This window comes from Oryctolagus cuniculus, chromosome 14 (genome assembly GCF_051225735.1).
Source record: "Oryctolagus cuniculus isolate XC-2025 breed Fujian yellow rabbit chromosome 14, ASM5122573v1, whole genome shotgun sequence".
Classification (NCBI taxonomy): domain Eukaryota; kingdom Metazoa; phylum Chordata; class Mammalia; order Lagomorpha; family Leporidae; genus Oryctolagus; species Oryctolagus cuniculus.
This window is the reverse complement of record NC_142880.1, coordinates 78,318,593-78,332,839: the sequence shown is the minus strand read 5'-3', so window position 1 is coordinate 78,332,839 and position 14,247 is coordinate 78,318,593. Positions and strand designations below refer to the sequence as shown.

Sequence of the window (14,247 nt, the reverse complement as noted above, 5' to 3'; positions counted from 1 at the left end):
CCCATCCTACACTGGAGTGGCTGGGTTGGGTTCCCAGCTATGGCTCCTGCATCAGCCTCCTGCTAACACAGACCTGAGAAGGCAGCAGTGATACCTCAAATAGTTGGGTTACTGCCACTCATGTAATGACCTGGATTGCATTTCCAGCTCTGTTTTAGTCAGCCCACCTCCTGCCATTGTAAGCATTTGGAGACTGAACTGGTAGATGAGGGCTGTTTCTCTGCCTCTGAAATAAATTAATTACGTTTTTCAAAAATGAGATCTGTTTTGATGGAAATCAGTGTAGCAGGTTTATATCTTAGATCCTAAAAGAACGTCAGGAGAGCTTCCAGCTGGAGGGGAGGTAAGATTTTCCCTCTTCTTCTCCCTCTTTATTTGAGGATGCACAAGCTATTGAAGACAGACAAGAGGAAGCATCATGCCTCTGAAAATCTGCATGTGAACAAGTTCCCACAGCACCTTCCCCCTCCTATACATTAAATGCACAGAGCCCTGTCCAGCTTTAAGCTGACCTGTCTCTCCTTATTTGGGTGTGAGTGTTGAAGTCAGCATGGTAGTGGCTCTCATATTTCTAATTGGCAGAGATGGCCAAGGAAACACCACCGATTTCATCGTTGCATGACTATTGCCCATGAAGTGACTCACTCACCTCAGAATGCATTGCTAATTCTGAGGTCAGCTTCAGAGCAGACAGCAACACTCAGCAATAGAACCAATCAGAGGAAAATGAATTCTTCAAAAATAAGAGTAAATCTTCCCCATCTTACACAGTAACAGTATAGCCAAAGAAAACATATTAGGCTTTAATCATAAATTTATGAACAGAACCAACTCAACAAGTTAACCAAACTCATATTGACTTTAGGAGAGATTGAGTGAAAATATTTGTTTCAGGGCCAGATCTGTGGAGCAGCAGGCTAAGCCTCTGCCTGCAGCACCTGCATCCCATAAAGACGAGAGTTCATGTCCCGGTTGCTCATCTTCTGATCCAGCTCTCTGCTTGTGGCCTGGGAAAGCAGTAGAAGATGGTCCAAGCACTTGGGCCTCTGCACCTGCATGGGAGATCCGGAAGAAGCTCCTGGCTCCTGGTTTCGGAACGGCTTAGCTCTGGCTGTTGCGCCTATTTGGGGAATGAAACAGAAGATGGAAGAACTTTCCCTCTGTCTCTCCCTCTATCTGTATATTCTCAAAGAAATAAAAAAAAATCTTTAAAAAATATATTTGTTTCATCAGTGAGGATATGAGTAATTTTATAGAAAAGTAGTAAACACAGGCTATAAAAATAAATTGAATGAGCTTATACAGGAAGTCAGATTTTCCCTTAAAGTGCCCTAAAATGCATTTTATCTCCCAGTCTACCACTTGAAATGTCTATTAACCAGCTTGCATATATCAGTGTCATGATATCCTTCAGGTATCTCACCCTTCTCATTCTTTTGAGTCATCGAAACAAATGGTTGATACTGCTTTTGAGTCAACTAAGTTTTATTAACTACTGAATGATTGTACCTCACAAAGCATCAAGAAATAGTTTAATCGAAAACTAGAACTAGAGGGATTTTCAAGTTTAATTCATTCTTGAGATATTTCTTTAACTGATAAATTAATTCTTTTTTGTAAAAAAAGAGAACATGAGAACAACCACCTTTTAAAAACTCGTAGGGGCAGTGGTGTGGTGCAGTGGGTTAAGCCACTGCTTAGGACGCCCACATCCCTTGTCAAAGTGCTAATTTGAGTCCCAGCTACACAACTTCTGATCCAGCATCCCGCTAATAAATCTGGAAAGGCAACTGATGATGGTCTAAGTATTTGAGTCCCTGCCACCCACATGGGAGACATGGATGGAATCTGGGACTCCTAGCTTCAGTCTGACCCAGTCCTGGTTGTTATAGGTTTTTGGAGAGTAAACAAACAGAAGATTTTTCTTTTTCTCTCTGTCTCTCCATCAGTCTCTGTCACTCTGTCTTTCAAATAACCAAATAAATAAATCTTAAAAAAATGATGACTTGATTATTGAAGTTTGCCTTCCCTAACCCTATTTTGTTGGTCCAGGTTCCTTGTGTCCACTAAGCAGCATCAAAGGACCAAAAAACAGAAACAAAAAAAAAATGGTTGATTGTTCAGCAGAGCACTTTAAGATAAATTCCACATAGACAAGGATTTTGATTGTTTTGTTCACAGCCATATATCCAGTATATGGAACAACACATACAGGAGGTACACAATAAACAATTGCGAATAAATTAAGGGTCAGTTTTCATCTGCAAAGGGATATTGTAACTGAACATGTCAAATACACAGGAACTTAACTTTCATCTACTTATTGCCTCTGTCACATGTGAAGGACTTAAAAAGTCTAGCTTTTTGGCAAAGGCTTGTTCTATTGGCTTTTTTTTTTTGTCAATTACCATGCATCATTTTTGTTCATGAATTTGATTTAGGAATTAGTGAAGCCCAAAATAAAAGCATGTCTTGGGGATTTTAGTTGACTTTAGAAAGTCACCAAAGGAAAATATTTAATAATTCTAAGCAGGAAGGAATCACCAAGAATCAAAATTCAGGTGGAAGGTCTTTAGCAACCTAGGCAAGAAGTTGTTAAGAATGAGGCTTGAGGGTCTGGCGCTGTGGTGCCGTAGATAAAATCGCCACATCCCATACGGGCATCATGTCAAGTCCTTATGCTCCACTTCCAATCCAGCTCCCTGCTTATGGCCTGAGAAAACGGTGGAAGATGGCCCAAGTATTTGGGTCTTTGCACCCACATGGGAGACCTGGAAAAAAATCTCCTGGATCCTGGCTTCTTCCTTGCCCAGATCCAGGCCATTGCAACCATTTGGGGACTGAACCAGTGAATGAAAGATCTCCCTTTCTCTGTCTCTCCCTCTGTGTAACTCTGAATTTCAAATAAATAAATCAATCTTTTAAAAAAATGAATGGGGTCTAAAAGGTGAAGCCAGACACCTTTACTGAAGCCTTAGCTTGTCTGAGTTCAAGATGAGAGAGGACCTCCAGTTGTTTGCTTCCTAATTATACCAGAGGAGAGTAGGAACCACTGAAGGTGGGGGGAAAGGACATAGGGATCCAGATAAACCAATTCCTGATAGGAGCTGATGCAAAATGACTGTTAGCTGGGCATTGATTTCCCTTGATGGTGAAGATTTAGGAGAAAAAACAGTTATGTATAAATTTCAAGGTTCTATTAAAAATAATTTTGGGAACTTCCAACTAACAGCTCATGATATATTAGCTAAGCTGCAAGGTCATTTACTCCATGTGTAGAATTTTTCCTCAGGCTTGGCATTGTGGTGTAGTGGGTAAAGCCACCGCAGTATGATGCTGACGTCCATGTAGGCACTAGTTTGTGTCCCAGCTGCTCCACTCCCCATCCAAATCCATGTTAATGGCTTGGGAAAAGCAACAAAAGATGGTCCAAGTGTTTGGGCCCCTGCCACCCACATGGGAGACCCAAATGAACCTCCTGGATATTGGCTTCAGCCTGGTCCAGTACTGGCCACTGCAGTCATTTGGGGAATAAACCAGTGAAGGGGAGACCTCTATCTCTGTCTCCTTCTCCAACTCTGCCTTTCAATAAATAAATAAAATTTTAAAAATAAGTAAATAAAATAATAAAATTAAAAAAATCTTTCTTCTTCTTTGGACCAGGGAAGAACTAAAAATAAATAAATAAATAAATAAATAAATAAAAATTCTAGTCAGTTGTACTCAGTCCTTTTGTTCTTTTTCCAGGTTACTGTCCAACTCTCAAATCCTGTTTGTAAAAGTCCAAGGCAGAAAGTTAAGGAAAATGAGAATCACATACATCCTAATGTATATATCTATGATAAAACAATATTGTATACAATAATATATGTGTATGTATAATGTATGATAGATAATATACAAATGTCATATATAATACTATATATATATCTATGCTAATTCTAATTAGGTTTGAAAACCTTTTCAATGAAAACATACACACACAGATGCATGCACATTCATACCCTTGCAAACAGAGAATTTCAAACCACAACCTTGCTCTTCCAAGCACCCATGGTAGACTTTTCAATTAATTAAGGTACTTATTTGTAGTTCTTTGTCAGTTACCAGTTCAGAGCTGGGTCTCTCTAGCTACCTTTCTGCTCTAAATTAGCTAGAAATGCATCTTTAAGCAGATGGATTCGAGAATTAAATGTTTTACCAAACAGCAAATGAGAGAAGTTATTTCATCAAATTTATTTTTACTGCCCTTTCAAATAATACAGACTTTCCAGATGGAGTTTAACAAATTTAGGTAAATAACCATGCATGTAATCCGTGCTTTCTGAGCAATAATAGCTAATCTTCTATTACACTGAAAACTTCTTGTTTGCAGTCTTTTTAAAAAAAAATTAAAAAGATTTATTTATTTATTTGAAAGGCAGAGTTACAGAGAAGCAGAGGCACGGAGGGTCTTTCATCCGCTGGTTCAATCTCCAGGACACCACAACAGCCAGAGCTGTGCCAATCAGAAGCCAGGAGCTTCTTCCTGGTCTCCCACGCGCGTGCAGGAGCCCAAGGACTTGGGCCATCTTCTACTGTTTTTCCAGGCCATAGCAGGGAACTGGATTGGAAATGGAGCAGCTGGAACTTGAACCGGCACCCATGTGGGATGCTGGCACTGCAGGCAGCAGCTTTACCCACTATGTCACAGCACTAGCCCCCCTTGTTCGCATTCTAATACACCTAACATTTTATGTTCAAATGATACTTTTCATAAAGATGTGACAACAATTTTTGCTTGTCTCAATCTATAATATTTCAAAATATTAATGAATTAGTCATTGATGTTAAATAATATATAGAGTTAAATAATATATATAATATATATAAAATATAGAGGGAATAATCTATGGCAATCTTAAGAGATGGAAAAAACAGCATTTTCTTTAAATCTGAGCAATAGAATGCAGTCTGTAATAGAATCAATGCTTTCTAGCCGGCGCCGTAACTCACTAGGCTAATCCTCCGCTTTGCGGCGCCGGCACACCGGGTTCTAGTCCCAGTCGGGGCGCCGGATTCTGTCCCGGTTGCCCCTCTTCCAGGCCAGCTCTCTGCTGTGGCCAGGGAGTGCAGTGGAGGATGGCCCAAGTGCTTGGGCCCTGCACCCCATGGGAGACCAGGACAAGTACCTGGCTCCTGCCATCAGATCAGCGCGGAGCGCCGGCCGCAGCGCGCTGGACGCGGCGGCCATTGGAGGGTGAACCAACGGCAAAGGAAGACCTTTCTCTCTGTCTCTCTCACTGTCCACTCTGCCTGTCAAAAAAAAAAAAAAAAAAGAATCAATGCTTTCTTTTTCATACAGAATTTTTCAGACTAACATTTCTAATATATATTCAACAATAACTGGTTATTGTTATATATATGTATATATATAGTTATTGACAAAAGGATTTTTCAAAACTCTATTCTCTAACCAGCCCACCTTTGGTCTTCCTATCCATGGAATTACCCACTGCTCCATTTTCTCAAGCTTCCTCTGGTTTTTCCCCAGTACATTTATTTCATTTAATGATAGACATGCAGGAAAGAAAGCTTAGTTTGTGTTGTAAAAGTAAAGCTACATACAGCTTTAAAAAATAAAGAAAGAAAGAAATCCTTTGGGGGATGCTATAGCCAGGAAGCAGGACATTGATTAAAATTTCAGTTGTGAACAAAAGCACCTAAGGATGAGAATTCTTTCCAAATCTTTCCTGAAGAGATCCCTAACAAGTAAGATTTTTTGGATTGACACAATAATGTTTTTTTCTAAACCTTTTCTGGTTTTAAAAAGAATTCTATTGTGATGTGAAAAATGAACCTGCCACTTTATATTTCAGGAAATCATGCATGATGAATTCTAGGACAATTTCCACAGATGCAACAGCATTCAACCAACCTTCTCCGAGTCACAATCACTCTTCCCTCCCTGACACCCACCCACCATTTATCTTGATGGATACCCTTGTCTCTCATTGACTTGTTTCTTTTAACTCAGTTCAGTCCAATTCACACTTACGTAAGTCCTTATGATGCGTAAGACACTACAAAGTTTTCAAATATTTATAAAGTGCAATATCCCCAAATTAATGACTGTTTAAAGGGGAAATTCAGGGAACACAGTGTGAATGGGAATGAAAATGAGGTTTATGAGAAAATCTGAGACAGAAGCTGAAAAGGTGGAACTTGGACGATGAGCTTCTTAAAGAACAGGAGCCTGTATCCTCACCTTCACTTGCAGGACCTGCAGAAGATGACAAGTGAAAGCTGACAAATTGCACGCCTAAATGCACAAAATTTCCTAACAAGACTCTCAAGTGATGACTTAATATATTACCCGGACAAATTTAAATGGAAAAACTGAAAATATGTGAAGGTTATGTTTTGCTTTGACTGATGGCAAGCAAAATCAAAACACTAAATTTACTTATTATTGTACCAATCTGTTTATGGATCAATAATGTTTAGATGAATAAAGTAAAATCTGGTTCATTAACAAACTAATATATATTTCTCAATAAAATTTATTTTCTTACCTTTATTAGGAGATCACTGTATTATATGACACAAATGTTTTCCATAATTTTTACACTACAAACATCAGTGATCTAAAGTATTAAAAATGAAGTTTTCAAAATTTGAATATATTTTTGTCAAAACTGCCTATTAAGGTAAATATAAAAAGGAAAGTGTTTTTCAAAAAAATGTTATTTTGGGGGCTGGTATTGTGGATTGGGAGGTTAAACTGACACTTGCAATGCCAGCATCCTGTATGAGTGCAATGGTTTGAATCCCCGATGTTCTGTTTCTGATCCAACTCCCTGCTAATGCACCTGGGAAAGCAGTAGAAGGTGGCCCAAGTACTTGGGATCCTATAACCCACATGGGAGACTCGGACGGAGGTCCAGGCTCCTGGCTTATCTGAACCAGCGCCAGCCACTGTGGCTATTTGTGGAGTGAAGCAGCAGGAAGATTTCTCTGTCTCTCATATACATTATATTTATATATATATAATACACATAGGCACACTGCCTTTCAAATAGCCTTTAGAAATATTAATCCTAAAATACCTAAATTATAAAATAAATTATAATCCATGAATAAATATTTTAAATTATTTTAATAAAACTAAATATTTTTATTAATCAAATTTATTCCTATAATTTTTAAAATTTTTATTTATTTATTTCCATTTTTATTGAAAGGCAGAGACAAAGACACAGCCAGAGAGAGATCTTCCATCTGCTGGTTCACTCCCCAAATGCCCTCAGTAATTAGGGCTGGGCCAGGCCAAACCCAGGAGCCCAGGACTCAGTGTAGTTCTCCCACATGTGTAGCAGGAACCCAAGCACTGCTTCCCAGGGTGAACAATATGAGGAAACCAGATAGGTCCCAGAGGAGCCATGATGTGAACCAGGCACTCTGATATGGGATGCAGGCCCCTAAGTGGCAACTTAATTGCTGCATCACACCCCCATATAAATTTTAATAAAAATAAAAATATTTGAAGTTTTAGTGATCAACATGCTAATTGTAAGTTTAATGAATTGGCTCCATCATGTTATTGCTTGACCCATAAGTGTATCATTTAGAAATTCCATGAATTATTCAATATTCCAAAGTGTTCCTTATCCTCCATGTGCAACAGTAATAAAAAATGTGGTAATTTAAGAGTGCTTTCTGAGCCATGAACTGTAAATGATAAGAAGTAAAAGGAATGCTTAGCATTACTGGAAAATGATAGTTAGCTGTGTTAGAATTTATTTCGTTATTCATGCTATTAGACAGGAAGAATATGACAAAATAATTTGTACTTTCTTTCCCAAGAGTTGCACTGGTCAATTCCTCACAGAACTCCAAAGAGGTGTCCAAATTAAACATTGGTGGTAGCATAATCTACTAACTCTCATGGTGGTTGAAACAGTGACTTTTTCTCTCAAGGTAACAGGACAAGATATGTAGAGAAACATTTCCCAGGGTCATAGTAACATTTGTGAAAGTGCTGATCTCTCGATCACAAGTGAGAGAGATGCCTAGGAGTTCCCAAATAAGTGTTTAATATGGATTTAGCACATGTAAGGTTCTTAAAGGCTTAAGGATCAAGGAAAAGACACCTTTAACCCAAGTCAAAGGACATTTTATCTATAATCCAGCACACTGTCTTGTACATAGTAGGGTTCCATAAATGTTTTAGTTGTTACAGAATTTCGTGACCAACTACGCAAATGTACAGTGAGTAGGATATAAAAGAGCAAAGCGGCCGGCGCCGCGGCTCACTAGGCTAATCCTCCACCTTGCGGCGCCGGCACACCGGGTTCTAGTCCCGGTCGGGGCGCCGGATTCTGTCCTGGTTGCCCCTCTTCCAGGCCAGCTCTCTGCTGTGGCCAGGGAGTGCAGTGGAGGATGGCCCAAATGCTTGGGCCCTGCACCCCATGGGAGACCAGGAGAAGCACCTGGCTCCTGCCTTCGGGTCAGCGCGGTGCGCTGGCCACAGCACGCCGGCCGTGGCAGCCATTGGAGGGTGAACCAACGGCAAAGGAAGACCTTTCTCTCTGTCTCTCTCTCTCACGGTCCACTCTGCCTGTCAACAAAAAAAAATAAATTTATATATAAAAAAAAGAGCAAAGCATTGTCATGGTGTTTGAAGATTGCTAAGAGAAGTTCAGTAACCCTAGATAAAAAAAAAAAAAAATAGGACAGGTCAATTGTATACAGCAGGACAACTGTATACACACTTACAGAACAGTAAGCAAGGGTGGAGCTAAATAAGTAATCCACAGACAAGCTATATGTTCAGGAATCTTTCTTTACCACAATAAACAGAAAAAGAGACCTACCTGGAGTGAAAAAAATCTGAAAGCTGGGGAAGAATTATGCTATATAAAGTACCCACAAACCCAAGGACAGTAAAAAATAAAATAAAATAAAATAAAATAACCCTGGTTAGCACGGAGTACTGTTCTTGCTGGTCTGCCACATAAATTTCCTGTCCCTATGTAGTCAGGGAACATTTACTTCCATCAGAGACGAACACTGAACGACAAGAACCAAAAAGAAACCAGCAGAGCATTACAGAAAAATGCTGTAAGCAAAATATGTAGAAAGAAAATATGAGATCAAAATTCAAATAAGAAAAGCCATGAGAAAAATTATCATATAGCAGATAAAAATTGTAACAAAACACCCCAAGACAAACAGTGCTTCTCAGGTGGACATTTAACCTACCAGTTAAGAAGTTTGTTAAGCACTGTGTCTCACATCAGAGTACCTAGGTTCTATTCTCAGCTGTGACTTCTCAATGCAGCTGTCTCCTAATTCAGACTCTTGGGAGGTGGCAGTGATGACTCAAGCAATTAGATTCCTGCCACCCAAGTAGGAGTCCTGTATTTGGTTCCCAGCTCCCAGCTCCCAGCTCTCAGCTTTGGCATTGGTCCAGTTCCAGCTGTTATAGGCATTTTGGGGACTGACCCAGTGTACAGAAGCACTCTCTCAGCATTTCAAGATGTAATTTTTCTGAAAAAAAAAAAAATTCAAGATTAATTCAATCATCCCTATAAAAAAAGAAAGCAGATCCAGGGGCCGGCGCCGTGGTTCGCTTGGTTAATCCTCCGCCTGCAGTGCCAGCATCCCATATGAGCACCGGTTCTAGTCCTGGTTGCTCCTCTTCCAGTCCAGCTCTCTGCTGTGGCCCGGGAAGGCAGTGGAGGATGGCCCAAGTGCTTGGGCCCTGCACCCGCATGGGAGACCAGGAGGAAGCACCTGGCTCCTGGCTTCGGATCGGCACAGTGCCGGCTGTGGCGGCCATTCGAGGAGTGAACCGACGGAAGGGACCTTTCTCTCTGCCTCTCTCTCTCTCACTGATTCTACCTGTCAAATTAAAAAAAGAAAGCAGACCCAAGAGAATTCTGACCTGATAACACGGGGCAATAAAACCTTCACAGATGCCCTAAGGGAAGCCCTTCTACTCTGCCTAGCAAGTCTGGGGAGAAATTTGCTAATTTTCACCCAACAAACCCTTCCACCAGGACTCCCCATCCTATGTCCTGGAGGAGGGGAGGAGAGGTAAAGAGACTCCCTTAAAAACTGGCAGTCTGAACAAAGACCATGCGCTAGCCCTCTGTTCTCTGCTGAGCCACCCGCCTGGCCTGCCCATGTGTATCATCTCCATTCAGCCATGTAACCTCACTCTCTCCCAATCTGAGTGACTGGGCACTCTCTATCTATCCTTTCCGTTCTGACAGATGCCCTGTCCCCAATAAAACCTTATTATTTAAAAAAAAAAAAAGGCAGGAAAATAAGAAGACAAAATAAACACTGAGGAGCTCAGGAAAAAAAATGCATAAATGAAGACAAAGTTGGAAGTAACAGAAAAGGTGGGTAGTATAAAAACATTAAAAAAGCAGATGATTTGTGAAAAATAAAAAAAGAAATCATAATTTTTTTAATTTGGGGGAAAATTACAGGGAGTATAGCTAAAGGGGATTTGACATATTCTTAATTGGCATATCCATTGAAGAAATTTAAAAATAATTAAGGTGTGTACATTTCTAAGGATAAAATTCAAATTTTTCTAAAAGTAAAGAAGACTTAAATTTAAATATTAATACAGCAGACAGTGTCCCAGGGAATGAATAAATCTAAGTTCCATCCCAGTTAAAAGGATTTGAAATATAAATATTTCTTTAGGCAGTAAGATAATTAATCACATGATTCTTAAAAATACAAAAAAATACTTTCACTTACTCAAAATAAGAGAAACCCAAATCCAAGTTGTATGAAAATATAATTCCAGAAAAAAAAATTGGATAGCATATCCTATTGGTGATGACGTGGATGCAGTCACATGGACAGCAGAAGTTAAATTTGCTCCCATTTCAGGAATTTACCCATTTCTACACAAACATAAAACACACGTTCCTCTTTCAGAAATTTGTCTTCAAATATAATCCTACAACTGTGAAATGATATAGATGGTCCTTTACTTAGAACGATTTCACTTACAACTTTTCAACATTATGATGACTTGAAAATGATACACATCCAGTAGTAACTGTACTTCGAATTTTGAGGTTTGCTCTTTTCCTAGGCTAATTATCTTTGGTATGATCTTTCCTGGGGATGCTGGGTAGTGGCAGCCAGCATAGCTCCCAGCCAGCCATGCAGTCACAAGGGCAGACAGTCCAGATACACCATCATAGAGTGTATTGTTGAGCAATGATGTTTAGTAGATGCATTAAATGCATTTTCAGCCGGTGACGTTTTCATACAATGGATTTATCACAATATAGCACCATCTTAAATCAAGAAATGTCTGTATATATAACTTTTATGCAGCATTATTTATAATAAACAATTAGAAACAGCACACACATCCATTTAAATCTTACACATTATCAAAATGAATAAAGAAGCTCTTTTTGTACAAATATGGAATGATGTTCAAGATTTATTGTGAAGTTGAGAAATCATAGCTTTACAGCATTTGAAATGTGGTTAGTATAACAGGAATTGAATTACTTATTTTTTATTAATAGAAATTACAATGGCTACACATGGCTAGTGACCGCCATATTGAACAACAGGGCTTTATATTAAAAAAATGCTGAGCTCTGAAATCAAAAGTTTTATGTCATTAATATCAATACTTTACACTTTCCCTATATGACAAACTGTACAGAATCCACTCATCATCTGGATAAACTGGATTCTGAAACCCAAACTCTTCAAAGCCAGAGCCAGAGTCTCAGGTCAGACACATGGCGTTTTTGCAAAAATGTGAAAACAAGAGCGGCTCCATAAGCAGACTTACTTGGCTGATAAGCGGTGAGCTGGTGTGCATTCAACATCATGAGCCGTCGGGCAGTCACAGCTCCTGTCAAGGCATTACGTCACTTAAGAACACGAAGTGCGTTTCACCTCCTACATATGCACTTGTGAAATTGTGCCAAGCTTGTGCTGTGACAAACCTGCCTGTACCCTTTTCTCAGAACTGAGGCAACTGCTGACCAGTCAAACCAGCAGACCTAAAAGGTCCAAATTCCCTCTGCCTTCCACTTAGGGTCAGCTTCGTAAGAATGGAACTTGCCTCCTACCAGTATCTGAATTTTCTGCCTTTCTTTCTGGCCGTTATTCTCTCAATTGGAGGTATAGAAACAGTTTCCTCAGGACACTGCTTTGAGAACTAAGCAATGTAACTTACACACAGGGCTGAGCTCTTGGCCTAGTTCTGAGTGGGTACACAGTGGATCACAGTCCTTCTTCCCACGTGGGTGCAGTGGTGTCTATGTTCCTTTGAATATATCGATGGCCACCTGAATGTCGGTGAAGTACAAGAAAGACCTAGCGGAAGTACCTAAGAAGCAAGACCTGAGCACAGCTCAGAAGCCTGTGTGTGCATATCTATGCAAGTCTGGGGAGAGCGTTATTAACTGAGGTTGGCCATGACACTCACTTCAACACCCCCTCCTGATATTCCTACTTGAGCAATTCCAAAAAATTTCCATCAGTCCATGTGCCTATTTTCCTGGCCTCTGCCTTGTTCAAATGAGTCCCATTTTAAAGAAGAAAAAACTGTGGCCGGCACAATGGTGTAGCAGGTAAAGCTGCTGCCTGCTGTGCTGCCATCCCATATGGGGCAGGTTTGAGTCCCAGCTGCTCCACTTCTGATCCAGCTCTCTGCTATGGCCTGGGAAAGCAGTGGAACATAGCCCAGGTACTTGGGCCCCTGCATCCACCTGGGCCATTGCGGCCATTTGGAGAGTAAGCCAGCAGATGGACGACCTCTCTCTCTCTCTCTCTCTCTCTGCCTTCCAAATAAATGATCTTTTTTTTTTTTAAATGAAAGATGAAAAAAATCAAGGCTCAAATACTTATATTTTTAAGTGGGCTGCCCAAAGTAACACAACGTAAGGCAGCATCCAGTTCTTCCCACTCTTAGTTTTCTTTTGACCCAACTAGTTAACCTAAACATACCAGTAATAAAATGTGTATCAATTAACACTATTGATGCAACATAAAGTATGAACTAAGAAGAAAGTTTATGTTTGTGGAAGGCTTGATCAGTCACAAAACTTGCTTCATTGGAATTTATTTAGGGATGAGCCTCTGTTCCCTAAGTCTCCCTGAACTTGGAATATGAGTGGTCGTGGAGCACAAATCCTGAATGTACACAAGAGTGGTAGTGGTTATTCCAGACTGAGTAATCCATCGCCCTCCCTCAGTCTTCTTATTACCAGAACCATACATGAAAAACAACTGGTCAATTTACGGTTATTTCACTCTAGGAGAAACAGGAGGGAAAAATAAATTTCTTAACGGACTGATCCTGGAAACTTTGACTCACTTGCAAGGAGGGAGAGATGTATTGTTCTCCATATTGCATCAACACTCAAGGCACTAAATAAAGCCCCAAATACAGCACACCCTCTGTTTTGTAATACATATATAAATTCTTATTTTGGTCTCTTTTGACACAAATGAGGGAACTCTGAAGGGGGTCTGACCTATTTTGGTTGCCATATTAAATATGGCCAATTTATAATTAATCAGCACAGTATTTATAAATAAAACAAGACTCAGTTGAGCTAGTGACACTTCCTCTGTCTCCCAGTCTCTGAAGTATTGCAAGCTTACCTTCAAGTCTAAAAATAGTATAGTTTTGCTGAGTCACTAAGAAACTTCACCCCTCCACCTCCCAGAAAGATAGGATGCCTGAAAATATTCAAAAGCCTGTCTTCCTGCGCCCACACTCTTGTCATGGAACCAGTTCCAAATTGCATGAGGGCTCCCAAAAAAGCTATTCCTTTCATATTAGATCAGTGCCGGTGACTTAAAGACGTCCATTCACTTGGACACAGAGAGAGTATTCCCCCTTTACAAAAGTAGTAATGAGGTTATCTATCTTAGCTCTATCATTCTCCCAATTTCCCTTATTAGCAGTTTATTCTGAAAAGAGCTTTCCTGCTTGTGGGAACACAGAGATGCAGACTGTCAGAGCCAGAGGAGACACAGAGGTCATGAAACCTAAGTTCCTCATTGTCCACAAAACATTGGACAACTCAAACAACAATGAGCTCTCAGGAGAAATCTTGTGTAAGGTTAGTTAAGATTGTTTTATATTCTAGAGTTTTACTTGTCTCTCTTCTATAATTTCTCAGGAGCATGGTTGGATGAAATTCAGTGGATAATACAATATTATTGAAGTCATGTGTGTATTCATTCATCTAATAT

The 14,247-nt window shown here is 39.9% G+C and overlaps 1 long non-coding RNA gene across 1 annotated transcript in view; it reads right to left on the bottom strand.

Annotated features, from left to right (window-relative positions):
• Window positions 1–356: 356 nt before the first annotated feature.
• Window positions 357–14,247, bottom strand: part of LOC149122395 (uncharacterized) — a 179,007-nt gene continuing 165,116 nt past the window's right edge. The window contains exons 2-3 of the long non-coding RNA XR_016220277.1: window positions 11,828–11,890; window positions 357–1,120 (exon numbers count right to left, since the gene is read on the bottom strand). This is a non-coding gene — a long non-coding RNA (uncharacterized LOC149122395). The remainder of the gene's footprint in view (window positions 1,121–11,827; window positions 11,891–14,247) is intronic.